The sequence below is a fragment of the Microcaecilia unicolor genome, chromosome 3, assembly GCF_901765095.1.
Source record: "Microcaecilia unicolor chromosome 3, aMicUni1.1, whole genome shotgun sequence".
Lineage (NCBI taxonomy): Eukaryota > Metazoa > Chordata > Amphibia > Gymnophiona > Siphonopidae > Microcaecilia > Microcaecilia unicolor.
In genome coordinates this window covers 297362100-297370061 of record NC_044033.1, presented here as the reverse complement: position 1 = coordinate 297370061, position 7962 = coordinate 297362100, and the positions used below count along the sequence as shown (strand labels likewise).

Below are 7962 nucleotides of genomic sequence, written 5' to 3'. Positions count from 1 at the left end.
ATCCCTCAAGAAGACGCTTTGCAAACAGTACAGAACATACTTGACAAGAGAGAGAGACCACACCAGATACCAACCGAGTTTTTATTAACCCTTGCAAGGATTGCAATGAAGGAAAATTACTTCATGTTTAACAATAAATTTTATTTACAGATCAGTGGGGTTGCGATGGGGGCAACATTTGCTCCCTCCATCGCAAATCTTTACATGTCAGAATTTGAGAAGGAATGGATTGATCAATCTCCTTTCTCCGAAGTTATCATCACATGGTGGCGTTATATTGATGACGTCTTCATGTTAAGGGGAGGTTCTCCTTTAGAGTTAAGTAACTTTATGATGTGGCTTAACAGTTGTAATAGTGATATTCAATTCACAGAGCAACATTCTACAAAATTGATTCACTATTTAGATGCAGAAGTGAGACTTGTTCAAGATCGCTTTGTCACAAAGGTCTATAAGAAGAGCACAGATAGAAATACATTTCTTCATAATTCCAGTTGCCATCCAGTACAACTGAAGAATAGCCTTCCTTTATCTCAAATGTTAAGATTGAGACGTATCTGCACAGATCTTTCCACCTTTAAACAACAAGCAAAGAATTTAATGGATGATTTGGCTGATAGAGGCTATTCCAGAACAACACTTAAAAAAGCTTATCGTAGAGCCAAATTTAATAGTAGAGAGTTGCTTTTGTCTACCACCACTAAAGATAAGGATAATGAAGAGATGTTCACTATGGTTATGCAATACAATGAGACCAGTCCACATCTAGCTAGATTAATTAGGAACAGATGGGAAATCATACAATCGATTCCTGCCTTTAAGAACGTTAATTTGCGCATTGCATATGCAAGGTGCAACAATATGAAAGAGTTGATCAGTCCGGCAGATCTTAAAACTGTGAGAAAACAAAATGCCAAACAATTGTATGGTCATTTTAAATGTGGCCTCTGTCAAATTTGTTCTATTCACTATAGTAAACTTGGGTTCAGAATAATTTATCTTTTTTTATATATATATATGTATGCACTTAAAAAAATGCTAAAGTGTTTTAAATTGTTTTAAATGTGCTCAGACCATACCGTTTACACCCATTATATCCCCAAGAGGAATATGTGGTGGTGTCACAATGGAACCATCACTGCACATATGATGTTCCACCTCCTAATGTTTGTGTATGTACATACAGCTGCGCCCAAGTAGATCTTACTCACCAATGTATGCGTATATCTATAATGCATATGTATAAGTCATGGACTATTCACATTAAATATTGTTAGACTTGAGCTCAAACCTCCGCCCATATTTTATGGTACATTCCATATAACCTTCTGATATATGGATAATAGAACATACAGTTCAGCGTTTGTTTAAACCTAAAGGAGGAATATGTTAATTCATGACACCCTGATTTCTCTTTCCCCACATATCTTACACAAATCAACCCACAATGCGATATACACACATATTCACATAATTATTTCACTTCCCTTGGGGTATATTGTGCTCGTGCTTGTGCTTCATTAAAATCACATATCATGCTCTGCAGTCCTGTTTCATTACTCAATCCCCTGTTGTCACTTGAAAGCTTCTCTCATTCCTCTATCCTGTTATCCACTGCAGTTCCTTCACTGCAGACCTCTTTTCTTTCCCAAGTCCCATATTTTCCTCCTCTTGTCTGTCAGCGCCCTGTTATCCTCTGCAGATCCCTCTCTTCCCTCAGCACCTTATTTTTCCCTCTTTTGTCCGCCAGCCTCCCTATAGTCCATGTGATTATAGTCATGCTCTCCTAGGAGTGAGGAAGGACTCCAGAGGCGATCCCACCCGGGGGATTTATGATGCCTGCAAATTGGTTTAAAAGATCAGTATTTTTCCCTTTCTGATGAAGACTTTTGAAACTCGGCCAGAGTTAAAGGGAGCAGTTATTTTGATGGCAAGATTGGAATGGATGAATGATATGTGATTTTAATGAAGCACAAGCACGAGCACAATATACCCCAAGGGAAGTGAAATAATTATGTGAATATGTGTGTATATCGCATTGTGGGTTGATTTGTGTAAGATATGTGGGGAAAGAGAAATCAGGGTGTCATGAATTAACATATTCCTCCTTTAGGTTTAAACAAACGCTGAACTGTATGTTCTATTATCCATATATCAGAAGGTTATATGGAATGTACCATAAAATATGGGCGGAGGTTTGAGCTCAAGTCTAACAATATTTAATGTGAATAGTCCATGACTTATACATATGCATTATAGATATACGCATACATTGGTGAGTAAGATCTACTTGGGCGCAGCTGTATGTACATACACAAACATTAGGAGGTGGAACATCATATGTGCAGTGATGGTTCCATTGTGACACCACCACATATTCCTCTTGGGGATATAATGGGTGTAAACAGTATGGTCTGAGCACATTTAAAACAATTTAAAACACTTTAGCATTTTTTTAAGTGCATACATATATATATATAAAAAAAGATAAATTATTCTGAACCCAAGTTTACTATAGTGAATTTAAGGTTTAACTTGGTTGGTTGGATTTGATCTTCCTGATTTTTTGTAATTTATTAAAAAAAATTTGTTCTATTACCAAGCAAGTCAAACAGATATTTAATCCAAAGATGAAAAAATATCATGCTTTGCGTCATTTCACCAACTGCTTGTCAGATTACGTTGTTTATGTAATCAGCTGTCCCTGTGAGAAATCTTGTGGGAATGACCACTAGAGTGTTAAAAGTTAGAATATTGGAACATCGATCAAATATTCGTAGACAAGCTGTAACAGAGCCCATGGTAGAGCATTGCATTGAGAAAAATCACAAATTTGAAGATCTTCAATGCTATGTAATTGACAGAATTGATGCATCTAATAGAGGCGGTGATCGAAAGTTAAGATTACAGAGACGAGAAGCTCGGTGGATCTTTGATTTGGATTCATTGGAACCCAATGGTCTTAATAGTTCTATTGACTGGCATGTTTTTTATTAGCCTATTAGCAAATCATGATAACAAGTTAATTGAGGACTTTATAACTATCAGATGATCTATTGATGACGCTGAGATGCCATTTTGAAGTGTATGGTGCTCAGTTCAGCTGTAAGCGGATCCAAGTGTGACTGTGTCTGTGTGTATTTTTTGATTCTTTTCTGCTCAAGTCTAATTTCTAATTTGATTATGTTGTAGATTTTCAGCATCATGATTTAGCGCTCTGTTCCTGATGAAGCCTTGATGTTGGGGTGAAACGGAGGCGGCCCCCGTCGAACACAAAGATAAGAGTGCTTTATTCTCACTATTAAGTTAAGTGATGCCGTAAATTTAACAGTTCAGCAATTAAGAATCACATTTCTAGTTAAAGCAAATGTTTGAAAAAATTCTAAAAAATTAGCTTGTGGAGTTTTTTATACCCAGTGATAGAATCTGGGCGTGTGTTACTTCTGTTATCAGTAACCTCGCTCTAAACCTGCGACAGTTTGTCCCAGGTTTCTGAGGGTTTTTCTCCACTTTCATGCACTTTCTTTGAAACTCTGCTTCCTAGAGTCATTGTATATTTTATGATCAGATGACCACCAGAGAGAATCGGGGATGACCTCCTCGTACTCCCCCAGTGGTCACTAACCCCCTCCCACCCTCAAAAACATCTTTAAAAATATTGATTGCCAGCCTCAGATGTCATACTCAGCTCCATCACAGCAGTATGCAGGTCCCTGGAGCAGTTTTAGTGGGTGGGGTGCACTTCAGGAGGCGGACCCAGGCCCATCCCCCCTCACCTTACATTTGTGGAGGAAACAGAGAGCCCTCCAAAACCCACCACAAACCCACTGTACCCACATCTAGGTGCCCCCTTCGCCCCTAAGGGCTATGGTAGTGGTGTACAGTTGGGGGTAGTGGGTTTTAGGGGGGTGGGGGGTTCAGCACACAAGGTAAGGGAGCTATGTACCTGGGAGCAATTTATGAAGTCCACTGCAGTGCCCCCTAGGGTGCCCGGTTGGTGTCCTGGCATGTTAAGGGGACCATTGCACTACAAATGCTGGCTCCTCCCATGACCAAAAGGCTTGCATCTGGTCGTTTCTGAGATGGTTGTCCTTGGTTTCGATTATCGCTGAAAATCAGAAACGACCACGTCTAGGGGCGACCATCTCTAAGGATGACCAAATTTCAGGATTTGGGCGTCCCTGACCGTATTATTGAAATGAAAGTTTGACGTCCATCTTGTTTCGAAAATACGGGTTTACCCGCCCCTGGATGGGGACGTTTTGCAAGGACGTCCTCATCAAAACTTGGACATCCCTTTCGAAAATGCCCCTCCACGTGTACCAGATGAGGAGGGCATGACTTCTCACTGAAGATAAGTTTATAACATTGAAAATTTTTTAAAATTTAAAAAAAATAATTTTTGCTGCAACTTATTTGATTAAGCGGGGGGGGGGGGGGGGGTTCGATGAAGAGTTTCTAGCTCCTTAAGACATTTGTTTGTCTGGAGGTCTTTGAGGCTGTTTTCCTCCTTTTCCTAAAAGCAATCACATAGTTGCTCTTTATGCACAATAGTTAAGAGAATTGAGTTTTGCTGTGAGTGTTTCACGTACAGTTGCAGTTTATGCGCAATAGTTGAGAATTAAGTTTTGTTGTGAGTGTATCAAGTATAGAATTTAGAATAGTGGACATCCATCTCCGATGACAAGGAAGAGAATTTGAAAAAGAAATCTGCTTAGAACATTGTGAATGTGCAATACTCTCCTTTCCCCACCAGATGCCGACTGTTTCCCATCTAGGGCTAAAAAGAAACAAGTTTAATTATTGCTGACAAGATACCTCATGAAAGGCTACAGAGGAAATTGGAGGGTCATGGGATAGGAGGTAATGTCCTATTGTGGATTAAAAACTGGTTGAAGGATAGGAAACAGAGAGTGGGGTTAAATGGGCAGTATTCACAATGGAGAAGGGTAGTTAGTGGGGTTCCTCAGGGGTCTGTGCTAGGACCGCTGCTTTTTAATATATTTATACATGATTTAGAGATGGGAGTAACTAGTGAGGTAATTACATTTGCTGATGACACAAAGAGGGGCATAATCGAACGCGAACGCCCATTTGTAAAAACGTCCATCTCCGAGAACGGGTCCGTGAAGGGGCGGGCCGAATCGTATTTTCGAAAAAGATGGACGTTTATCTTTAGGTTTGAAAATACGGTTTGTGCCAGGCAAATGCATAAGATTTGGGCGTTTTTTGAGCTAGGCGTTTTTGTTTTTCAGCGATAATCGAAACCAAAGCGCCCCAGCTCAAAAACAAACAAATCCAAGGCATTTGGTCGTGGGAGGGGCCAGCATTGGTAGTGTACTGGTCCCGCTGAGATGCCTCTATGCCAGCCTCAAATATCATCCCAAGCTCCATGACAGCAGTATGCAGGTCCCCCGAGCAAATTTAGTTTAGTTGGTGCTGCCCAGACCCATGCAGAGAGCAAAAATCGGAAGAAAAAAAAAACATGCAAGTGCAGTTGGGGACGTCCAAATTAAAAAATAGTAAAAGGGAGATTTGAACCAGCCACCTTCTGCTTACCAGGGCAGTGCTCTAAGCACTGCAACACATGAATCAGTTATTTAGACATCCTTCCCTTTCCATTAAGTCCCTCCAAGTTTCTGTCAGCCAATCACAGCTGTTTAGCTGACATGATGTCAGCTTAGAGCACTGTACAGAAAAAAGAGAGTGGGAAATGGACCAATGACTCCAGGACAACGGGAAATGAAATGCCAAGGAACCACTTTATTAAATGACTCGACACAAAAAGTGTGTTTCGGCCAGAAGGCCTGCCTCAGGAGTCTAAAAACAACAAATAATTAAAAACATAAATAAACATTTGGTAACATAAATTGAAATAAACAACAAAATTAAAAAATGATGATAGGAGATAATACAACAAAAAATACCTAACAATATGTATCTAAAATAAAACAAAAATATCTAAAGTGAATATATCTCAAGTGAAATGAAATTATAAACATGGAGACATGATATATACATAAACAATGCAGAATAATAAAATATTTAAAAACATGAATAAACATTAAGTGACATAAATTGAAGTGAGCATCAAAAATAAAAATGATGGTAAAAGATTATACAACAAAAAATTCTTAACAATATGTATCTAAAATAAAATTATCTAAAGTGAAATGAAATTATAAGCATGAAGGCATGATGTAAACAATGCAGAATAATAAAATGAACATATATGGTCTAAAAAAGGCACATATATATGCATGTATAATTATATGTCCATATGTGGGGACTCTATATGATATAACAGTTGAAAAAATTCTGATATATTATATCGTAGGGTGGTAAGATCAGATCGAATCCTTATGTTAAGTTAATATGTCTAAATGTTAAGTTAATATGTCCAAATGTAGATCTGTGATTTAAGGCAAAAAAAGGTCAGAGGAAATATATATATATATATATATATATATATGTATACACACACATATATGTATACATGTGTATACACACGCACACATACACATATACATACACACACCTACTTACACATACATATTGAATGTCCATGTATTTTTGAACACCACTGTTATTTAGTAATGTGACTAAACACAAGAAGTATGAAAAAACAGTGGATAAGAAAAGAAATGAAATAAAGATGTTACTATAAAAGAAAAACCGAATGACCGACCTTGGTGATCCTTGTAAAGAACTTGGGGTCGGATAGTCTATAGGAAAAAAATTATTATAGTAAACAAAAGAGGACAAGCATCGTTGATACGACCAAAATTACATCCGAAATATATTGTCTTTTAAAAGGAAATGTCAACAGAGCATAATATTATCAATCAAAATAGTGTAGGGCAGGAAGATATATATGGTGCTTCCACTGCATGGCGTTTGTGACTTAAAATAAGATAAGGGATATATGCGCACACAGTAAGGGATATATACACAGTGCTGCAACTGCACGGTGTTTATAACGGTTATTGCAGAGCGGGCAAATGATATCACAAAATTTGTGACTATGAACATCTGTAAGCTGAAAAATATTATCATAGAGAAACGTCAGTAAGGAATATATACACAGTGCTGTAACTGCACGGTGTTTATACTGTCAAATGGCGTAAACGGTTATTGAAAAAACGTAAGGCAGGACAGAATACATAGTGCTGCAACTGCACAGTGTTTGTACTCTCATACAGTGTTTGCGATTATAAAAATGGCAGCCAAAAAAAAGTGCAAAAACAGTGATTATAAACAATTGCGAGCTATAAAGTGAGCATAACGCACGTCTAAATAAGATATATTTGGCCTTCTGTCGCTATGTATGTCTCGCGTAGACGAACAAAATAACATCATTTTTAGTGCCCTTATATCGCTATAAATATCCTCCATGAACAAACGGAAAAAAGAGTATTTACCTTGAAAAAGACCTTTATAAAATCTTGTTAGCGAAGCGTTTCGTTATGCTTGAAGTAACTGTAGAAGAAAAAACGTATGTTATAAATACTATGTTTGGCGCCAAAAAATAAATAGAGACGTATTACGTAAGCATGCTGATTGGATGAAACATGATCGTGTGATGATTGGTGTAATAGAGTGTGTCCAATCAGAACATCTGAAAAACGGAAGATTGACATAATGGTGAACCAATAATGAACACGAATGAGTATAAACTAAAAAGTAAACGTAAGGATGACGTATCTAATGAAGAAAACCTGTTTAAAAAAAGAAGAATGTCATTATTGTCGAGCGATCTATCTGGTTACAAAAAAAGACACTGTGAATGTCAAATCAATATAATAGGTAACAAAGATGAGTAACGAAATAATAATAAATGGTTTTAAAAGAACACTGTGATGAAAAAAAAGGGGGGGGGAGGGGGGGGGAACGACGAAATAATAATAAACGCTGTGTTAAAAGAAAAAACAAAGTAACTAAGATTTGTTAAAAGTTTATTGT

At 37.6% G+C, this 7962-nt stretch overlaps 1 long non-coding RNA gene across 1 annotated transcript; it reads right to left on the bottom strand.

The window, feature by feature from the left end:
* Positions 1–5797: 5797 nt before the first annotated feature.
* On the bottom strand, positions 5798–7482 carry LOC115465055. The gene is made up of 3 exons (XR_003941312.1): positions 7422–7482; positions 6689–6725; positions 5798–5820 (listed from the first exon to the last, which is right to left on the bottom strand). It is a non-coding gene; the product is annotated as an uncharacterized LOC115465055 (long non-coding RNA).
* Positions 7483–7962: the final 480 nt, after the last annotated feature.